Source organism: Podarcis erhardii (genome assembly GCF_964252035.2).
Source record: "Podarcis erhardii genome assembly, chromosome: 7".
Lineage (NCBI taxonomy): Eukaryota > Metazoa > Chordata > Lepidosauria > Squamata > Lacertidae > Podarcis > Podarcis erhardii.
The window spans coordinates 68,636,898-68,645,832 of NC_138511.1; the positions used below are offsets into that span (position 1 = coordinate 68,636,898).

The 8,935-nt window shown below is 42.8% G+C and overlaps 1 long non-coding RNA gene across 4 annotated transcripts; it reads left to right on the forward strand.

Moving 5' to 3' along the window:
• The first annotated feature begins 521 nt into the window (after positions 1 to 521).
• LOC309346178 lies at positions 522 to 7,810 on the forward strand. 4 transcript variants are annotated; one of them, XR_014158414.1, is made up of 6 exons: positions 522 to 569; positions 1,740 to 1,819; positions 2,895 to 3,038; positions 4,581 to 4,634; positions 5,406 to 5,547; positions 7,192 to 7,806. It is a non-coding gene; the product is annotated as an uncharacterized lncRNA (long non-coding RNA). The 4 variants fall into 4 exon arrangements; XR_014158415.1 differs by having other exon boundaries at positions 549 to 569; positions 2,892 to 3,038; positions 5,409 to 5,547; positions 7,192 to 7,810; XR_014158416.1 differs by having other exon boundaries at positions 549 to 569; positions 2,892 to 3,038; positions 7,192 to 7,807.
• The last annotated feature ends 1,125 nt before the right edge of the window (positions 7,811 to 8,935 follow it).

Genomic DNA, 8,935 nt, shown 5'->3' on the forward strand with positions numbered 1-8,935 from the left:
CATCCCTCCATCCTCTCCCTTCCTCCCTCTCTCTCTCTCTTCCCCCCACTTCGCTATTACGCATGCGTTGTGTCGCCGTTGTTTAAATAGAAAAAAATAAAATACCCTGAAAGGTGCAGTCTTCATGGATCTGTAAAAAGTTCGGTTCCCATTGGCCATCGATATACTCCACCATGTGCGGTACAAAACTGGTAGAATTAGCTATAGTGGAGTAAGGTTTAAGCGGGAGAGGGAGAGAGAAATCTGGAGACAGAAGTGCAGTGCTCTCAAATATGCCCCGAGGACCATTTTGTTGTTGTTCGATTTTTAAAAAATATATATAATACTATTCATATATGCCTTTCCGCCCCACATTGCCCCGCATGCTGAAAAAGCCGATTGAGAACCGGAAGTGAAGATTGCCTAAATAGATGAAACTCGTGGGCTTTTTACGTCTTCCCCTTCGACGGGAAACCATTGCCGCATGCGCCGTGCAGTCGGGCGGCTTAATCTTTCCCGTCAGCCCCTGCGCGATATAAATGCCCACGTCGTGCGTCCCACATTCTTTTCTAGGCGCGTGGGAAGAAGAGGTAAGTGGTGGAGCTGCTGCCTTCGCCTTAAAAGAGCGGGAAGCGCGGCATTTTAATCTCACAAGAAGCAATAAGTTAGTGAATGTAATAACTATAAGTGATTAATTAAGTTGCTTTTATAGTTGCACCGTTTTGATATCTTAATAAATGAAGGAAACTACGGAAGATGCAGTGATGAGATTTTCCCTATTGAATTTCCGCTCGTTTCTTGAATTTCAGCGTTGAAGGAGCGCCGTTGTTGCAGTTAGTGCCACAGAAAACTCCATCCAAAAGATTATAAAATAAATTATATTTATTATATTAAATTATATTTATTTTATGGGAGGGGGAGAGTTCCTGCACCTTGAAAGTGTGTGGCGGCAGGCAGAAATTCACCAGTACTGCAAGTCGGTGTATTTTGGAGGACGGCAGCCGGCATGGCTCGCAATTTGTTTTTGAGGTCTGGAAAGAATGGTGCCCTACAGCAACCATTTCTCTGCTTACAGTGCACTTCCCTGATTTCTATCTGGGAATCCTCTTTGGTTGGGAAGAAAGCTATGACCAGCCTCATTTCTACCCGTTTGCATGGGTGTCTTCTTTGTGAAGTTCTGTTAAACTTGCAAGGCAAATTGGATCTTGCCTACCTCGCTAAAATGTTTTATTGTTTAGTTAGTTTCTCACCTTTCCTTAAAGGAGCTCAAGGTGGTGTACAAGGTTCCCCCCTCTTCCCATTTCATCCTCACAACAAGCCTCAGGCTTGTTGGTTTATATTTATTGAACCACTAAAAACCTGCACTAGCACGATCCTATGCTTGATTTGAAAACCTTTTTTCTGCATGCTAGTGACCTCTTAACAGTGTACACATGTGCATATCAAGGTGCTGTTGGGTGGCGAGAAACCTTTCAACTTTGATAATTTCAAGCAAGATTTTGTTTAAAACTATGAGACTCTGAAGCATTTAATCTGCAAGAATACGGACTTGCCTAACAGTTTTTCTGATCTTTGTGATGCTTTAAAGATTGCCTGAAACCAAGCATTTATAAACAAATACAAGTTTGGGCATAAATGTTTATGCAGTGTATTATTGGATGCTAGGCTGTACCTTGCTTGGTGCCAATGGTACTGTATGAAGCTGTATTTCAGGCAGTTAAAATACAGTATACTAATGCACACTTGTTTTTTCTGGTCAGAAAGCCTTGAGAACCTCATTAGATGCTGCTGAGGAGGGCATTTGATCCACAGGTGAACATGTCCAGTTTGGAAATGAAAGGTATTGGGGGAAAAATTCTGTTTGATCTTAATCAGCAAATTGCTACCTGAACTAGCCTTCATCAACCTGGTGCACTCCAGATGTTTTGGACTACAGCTATTACTGAGCCCCAGTCAGCATGGCCAATAGCAAAGAATGCTTGGGGGTTGTAGTCTAGCAATACCTGAACGGCAATTGGTTGGGAAGACTTGCAAATATAGGAACAGCATAATTTTATACAAATGGAATATATGCAGATGTTATACTTTGGCTGTGTATATAACTTTGAAGCATGTGCTTTTCTGTAGCACTGTAGTTTAGCGGTTACTGGAAACTATGAGGGGTAAACTACAGTGCCCATAATTCTTGGGGGGGGGGGAATGTGTTTAGAATGTATTTTGAAGGTAGTGTGTACACAGCCTCCTTCTCAGAGATGTCTAAAGGAAAAGGTTTTTCTTTAACATATTGAAAGTGCAAAATCCTTATGGAGCACATCACTTGTCTCCACTGCAAAAATAAAGTTCTGCTCCTTGTACTTTACCCTTGGGAGTTGGGGGCACCAGTATTTTGAGCGTACTCGGCCCTTGCTGACCTAGAGACTATAAAACTTCTAGAAATTGAGGCACTTCATCCTGCTGTCAACCCAACGGGGATATCTGGAGAGGTTGCTCTCTCTCAGCTCTGTCCATGTGGCGTATGGGAGCGTAGGCCTTTGGGCTCTGTGACGTATAGTCCCCTTCCACACCGTTGGAGAGCAAGCTGGGCCCTCGTGGTCTGCAACCTGCATATTCCTACTGCTTCTCTGAGTCTTCGGACGGTGACTGAGGAGATAAACCATGCAGGAGACACTCCTCAAGGAAGAGCTTTGCTAATGGGATTTTGTTTTCAATACACTTTTCAAAGACACCACAACAGTTTTCTCCTGATCATAAAAAATACAATCACTTTTAAAGGATATTGTGGGGGGTATGGCATTTATGTGGGAGTGCAGATTTATTCAGGGGTTGTCTGTTGTTGTTTTTTCTTGTTGGGCAAATGCCCTCCGCTTTCAGAGGCCCAATTCTGAAATATAACCCTGCTTTTTTATTCTTAGTAGCAGGTATTCTGCATTTGGTATGTCATGCCGCTAGTTTTATATCATACCTGGGTCCTGAGCAAGGATGAGGGGCTGACTTCTGGATGTGGTGAGGATCAGACGTCTGTGCATCATGGGCACTGGAGCTCCACAAGAGTCAACCAGGTAAAAGGGTTGCTTTGTCCTTCCAGAAGAGAGTTTGCTAATGTCCTGCTGGCCTGCATACAACAGTCTTTGTAGTCGCTTGGGATCATTATATTGGAAGCGGATATTAAGCGTTTTCCCAATGTGCCAGATGTTGCTGGGCTACTACTCTCATCATAATCACCCATCTCAATAAACTCTGGTTTATTGGCTGAGGCTAATGGGAGTTGGAGTCCCAACAAATATAAGGTACCACCTTGGGGCATGCTGGTATAGAGGCTAGTAACTTCTTATACTGGAGCAGGAACTGGCAAGCCACTCCAGTATCCCTGCCAAGAAAACTCCATGGACAAAGACAACAGGCATATAAAAGTTGTGCCTGGTGTGCTCTGGTCCATAGTGTCACGAAGAGTCGGACACGACTAAACAACAACTTCTTATACTGTAGAGGCGCTTTGCAGTTTGTCCTGCCTTCAACCAACGGGGATATCTGGAGAGGTTGTTCTCTCTCAGCTCTGTCCATGTGGCGTATGGGAGCGTAGGCCTTTGGGCTCTGTGACGTATAGTCCCCTTCCACACCGTTGGAGAGCAAGCTGGGCCCTAGTGGTCTGCAACCTGCATATTCCTACTGCTTCTCTGAGTCTTTGGACTGTGACTGAGGAGATAAACCATGCAGGAGACATTGCTTCACTGATAGTATTTCCTTACTGTGGCTGTTGCTTTGTGCTAGTGTGGTATTGTTAAAAAGTTGTGTTTAATCCAGTGCTGCTTAAACCTTTGGGAGTGAGGTCCATTTATAAATAAAATTTACCTAGGAACATAGAAAGCTGCCTTATACAGAGTTAAGACCATTTGTCCATCAAGCTCAATGCTGTCTACACTGACTGGCAGTGGCTCCCCATGGATTTGGGCAGGGGTCACCCTACCTGGAGATGCGAAGGATTGAACCTGGAACCTTCTGCATGCAGAACAGATCATCTACCACTGAGCTTTGCTCCTTCTATTTTATTAGTTGTTGAACTTACAAGTAGCCTGTTGCAGAAAGGTTTCCAGGCCACTTAGCAATATTTTTAAGAGCTTAAGTAAAAAAGAGTTATTATAAAATGACGTGCAATTCATAGAAATCAACCAGAACATCTTCCTCCCCCAATAACATCAGCAAAAAAACTATGGCGGCAAAGCAGCTAAGCTTTCTAGTCCTATCTCCTCTCGCTGAAAAAGAAAATAAGACTTTCAAGTTCAAATTTAACACTGGGCAATTGCATATTATATATTCCATGTTTTAATTAGCGTATTGTTGTTAGAGTACATATTGCTTATTTAAATAGAATTTAATATGCAGGGGGTCAGTAACCAAGTTGCTCCAAGAGGATCCACAACAGAAGTGCTGTGGGCCCATCATGAATTTTCTTTAAAATCCCTAGAAATTGGGGGCGGGGGGCGGGGAGAGAGAAATGATACAGACACATACCCATAGTGTGACCACCCCAGGAATACATTGGGACTCTCAGTTTGAGAAGCAGCTGTCTTAATTATTGTACAATTCTGTTCTTCCCATTCCAGTACGCTTGAAAGTTCATTGCATGCTGTTGGAATGGACATATAATCCTGAAATGGGTATGTACAGCAGTTTTGACTCTCAAGGTATTCACGAGAATAATTGTTTTTTCCTATTTGCCTGTTGTGGCCTGTGGTGTGTGTGTGTCGTTAAGACCACTGTGGGGTGTTGTCTTTATAAACTCCACTGTGAAAATATTGCTGTATTCTTAGGTTTAGATTAAAAGTGCATTGAAATAAAAAATGCTGTCTTGGTATAAGTAATTCTGAAAGGGCATAAGCTGTGTTGGACCACAGTGCCCATTCTAGGTCATTGGCCATGCTGGCCTAGACAATAGACAGCTTTCTACAAATGCACTTGCTGTTGATCCTGCTATCAACCCAACGGGGATATCTGGAGAGGTTGCTCTCTCTCAGCTCTGTCCATGTGGCGTATGGGAGCGTAGGCCTTTGGGCTCTGTGACGTATAGTCCCCTTCCACACCGTTGGAGAGCAAGCTGGGCCCTTGTGGTCTGCAACCTGCATATTCCTACTGCTTCTCTGAGTCTTCGGACGGTGACTGAGGAGATAAACCATGCAGGAGACACTCCTCAAGCAAGAGCTTTGCTAATGGGATTTTGTTTTCAATAAACTTTTCAAAGAGACCCCAACAGTTTTCTCCTGATCATAAAAAATACAATCACTTTTAAAGGATATTGTGGGGGGTATGGCATGTATGTGGGAGTGCAGATTTATTCAGGGGTTGTCTGTTGTTGTTTTTTCTTATTGGGCAAATGCCCTCCGCTTTCAGATGCCCAATTCTGAAAGATAACCCTGCTTTTTTATTCTTAGTAGCAGGTATTCTGCATTTTCCTATGTCATGCCGCTAGTTGTATATCATACCTGGGGCCTGAGCAAGGATGAGGGCCTGACTTCTGGGTGTGGTGAGGATCCTGCACATCATGGACACTGGAGCTCCACAAGAGTCAACCAGGTAAAAGGGTTGCTTTGTCCTTCCAGAAGAGAGTTTGCTAATGTCCTGCTGGCCTGCATACAACAGTCTTTGTAGTCGCTTGGGATCATTATATTGGAAGCGGATATTAAGTGTTTTCCCAATGTGCCAGATGTTGCTGGGCTACTACTCTCATCATAATCTTCCATCTCAGTAAACTCTGGTTTATTGGCTGAGGCTAATGGGAGTTGGAGTCCCAACAAATATAAGGTACCACCTTGGGGCATGCTGGTAAAGAGGCTAGTAACTTCTTATACCGTAGAGGCACTTTGCAGTTTGTCCTCCCTTCAACCAACGGGGATATCTGGAGAGGTTGCTCTCTCTCAGCTCTGTCCATGTGGCGTATGGGAGCGTAGGCCTTTGGGCTCTGTGACGTATAGTCCCCTTCCACACTGTTGGAGAGCAAGCTGGGCCCTTGTGGTCTGCAACCTGCATATTCCTACTGCTTCTCTGAGTCTTCGGATGGTGACTGAGGAGATAAACCATGCAGGAGACATGTGCTTGTTTGCTGCTTCATTCATAAACCCTTATTAAATCTTGTAGGGTTCCTACTGGGGGATCTGGTTGGCCACAGGATGATGGATTAGGTGGCCATTTGGCCTGATCCAAGAGGGCTCTTTTGTTCAATTTTTGCCTTGCTCTTTTTTGAGTTTTTGGTAGTATGGCATGAGGTATGTGAAAAATTAAGGCACTTAATGGCCTTGTAAGAGGCATATGCACCAGAGTTTTATGTCGTAATTGTGTTAATAAGCCTAAGCTTGTGGTTCTTTGTTGGAAGAAGCTATGGGGGCCACAGATATATTGAGTCTTACTCAATGCAAGTTTTATAAACGGCACAATTGGGCTTGTTCAAGTTGGTCCTTGCATATATTCTCATAATTCCTAGGACCCTCGTTACCTATGGGACCCCCTTTCCTGGTATTCCCCACGGAGGTCCTTATATAGCAACACCCTAGATGTCCCGGGCCCTAAGGAAGTTAGATTAGCCTCAACCAGAGCCAGGGCCTTCTCAACACTGGCCTGGTGGAGTGCTCTGTCTCTTGAGACCAGGGCCCTGCGGGATCTGATCTCTTTCCGCAGGGCCTGTAAGAAAGAGTTGTTCCACCTGGCCTTTGGCTCAGAATCAGTTTGATTCCCTCCCCCTCTTTCTTTTTCCTTTCTCCTATGAAGAGATTGCTCCCTAATTGTTTTATTATTGTGTCTTAATCTTTTAAATTGTATTTTAATCAACTTGTTTTTATTATTGGTTGTTAGCTGCCCTGAGCCCGGTCTTGGCTGGGGAGGATGGGATATAAATAAAAATGTATTATTATTATTATTATATTATTATTATTATTATTATTATAATTTCAATGCTTGTGCAGTGACTAGTTTGAAGTCTTTACATAGGGGTCTGTTGTTTTTTTTTACATTGGAATGATTGAGGTCCTGCTTTTTATTACTGGATGCTTGATTGATTTCTCTCCCTCAATTAGTTTTTCATTGCTTTCTCCTCAAAGTCTCAAAGTGACTTACAAGTCCGTACAATGCAAAAAAGCTTTAAAATCAGTTGAAATGTGCTGATTTTATGTTCGGGAAGCTGAGAACCAGAAACAGCCTGTTGATGTTTTTGTTTTTATTTATCAGGCCGTTTTAAAAGGAAGAATAACAACCAGGAGAAAAAGAGCTGGAGAAGATGCTGAGGATGTGGTCTTGTGAAAGCATCAGCTATTTAAGCATAGGTCAGAAGAGAACAAGAGTCCTACAGATCAACAGAACAATCTTGGAGAAATGGCTACCTTTGGTCTCCACCTTCAGTATGCCTTCAAGTCTACAATTCCCATCATCCCTGGTTGCCGACTAGGCTGGCGAGATTCGGAAGGCCCCAACATTGACAGGGCACTATGCTAGCTTTCTCTGGCAGCAACATGATGGAAGAAAAGCTGCATTGCTGTGGATACTAATGAGCAGGAATGACCTCCAAAGCCTTAATGTGGAGAATTATCATCTTGCTTTTTCCCGATTAGCAGGTGCTGCCATAGTGGTAACAGCAAGATCTGTGACACACTGCTTGTGTGTTCTGAGCAAAGGTGGTCAAGGGAAAAACTTAAATGCGGACAAAGATAATGGTCCAAAACCAAATTAACTGGTTGGGATGAAGAGGTTTTCTGCATTTGCAGAATTTGACAACTGCATGCATGCCTTTTTTCCCTTGCGAGTAACAGAACTCCTATGCTATTTACCTGTAAGAGATGGCTTGTTGAACACCAATAAAGCATATTATTCTGTAAATTTTTTAATTCATGTGTTAGGACATGATCTGCAGTTGGTATTGACGTTGTTAGAGAAAATGGGTATACAGACGACAGAAGATGAGATTATGCAACTCTACCATTCTCCAACAACGTCTGACAATTTAAAATGGACTATGAAACAGGGTTGCATCCAACTAGGTGTTGCTCACAGTAGACCCATTGAAATTAATGGACCTAAGATAGCTATGACCATAATTTTTGGTTGTCTACTCTGAGTAGGAGTAGCATTGGCTATAACAGAAAAAACAAAAGGTATTGGCAGATGCACAGTATCTGATACTTTGGAATTGTTGATCACGTCAGTTTATCTAGTCTTTTGTGTTTGCCTAATTGAAGTGTGCAGTTTCTTTAGCTTACCAATTGTGGGAAGTGAACTTGAGATTTTGTTCTTTGCACACACCAGTGAGTTGCTGATTATGTGATCACATACCTTACATCCTGTATTGGATCACGTATGGCATTTATACCCCACCCTTTAGCCAAAAACTCAGAGCAAAAATCAGTACTAAGATTATCCCTCAGGCTCACAAGTTAAAAAGGCTTGACATTTTGAGGAAAGAGGGTCAAGATAGCAAGCTCCATCACAAGCTCTTGTAAGTTCTTACAATGAAGCTTTATACTGTATCTTTTCCTGCAAATTCTGGTACCTCCTGCACAGATCTTATTCAAAGTAGACTGCAACTGTAGCTTGCTGTTCGCATCCTTTCCATGTAATTCCTGTGCCTATCAAATAACATAGTCTGTAATTATGACAGCAAATTTCTAGAAGTTCAGTGATCAGCTTAAGGTGATACAGTTCTCCCATGTTATCTGTACAACGGTCCTGTGACTAGGCATTTGGTTAGCCAAAGATCACCCAGTTTGTCCTCTGAAAGAAACCCAGGCCTCTTTGTCCAACATGTTAAGCAATTGCATGTAGACTTCCACGTTCAGCCAGTCCTAGTGCACTCTGGAATTTGGTTTTAGGTAAATTGCAGGTGATGGTTACTCTCCAGTTACGAAGAAGCTAAAGCTTGAAAATTTTACAACAAGTTCCAGGTAGCACTAAAAATGGTGTTCAAAACTTAAAAAACAGC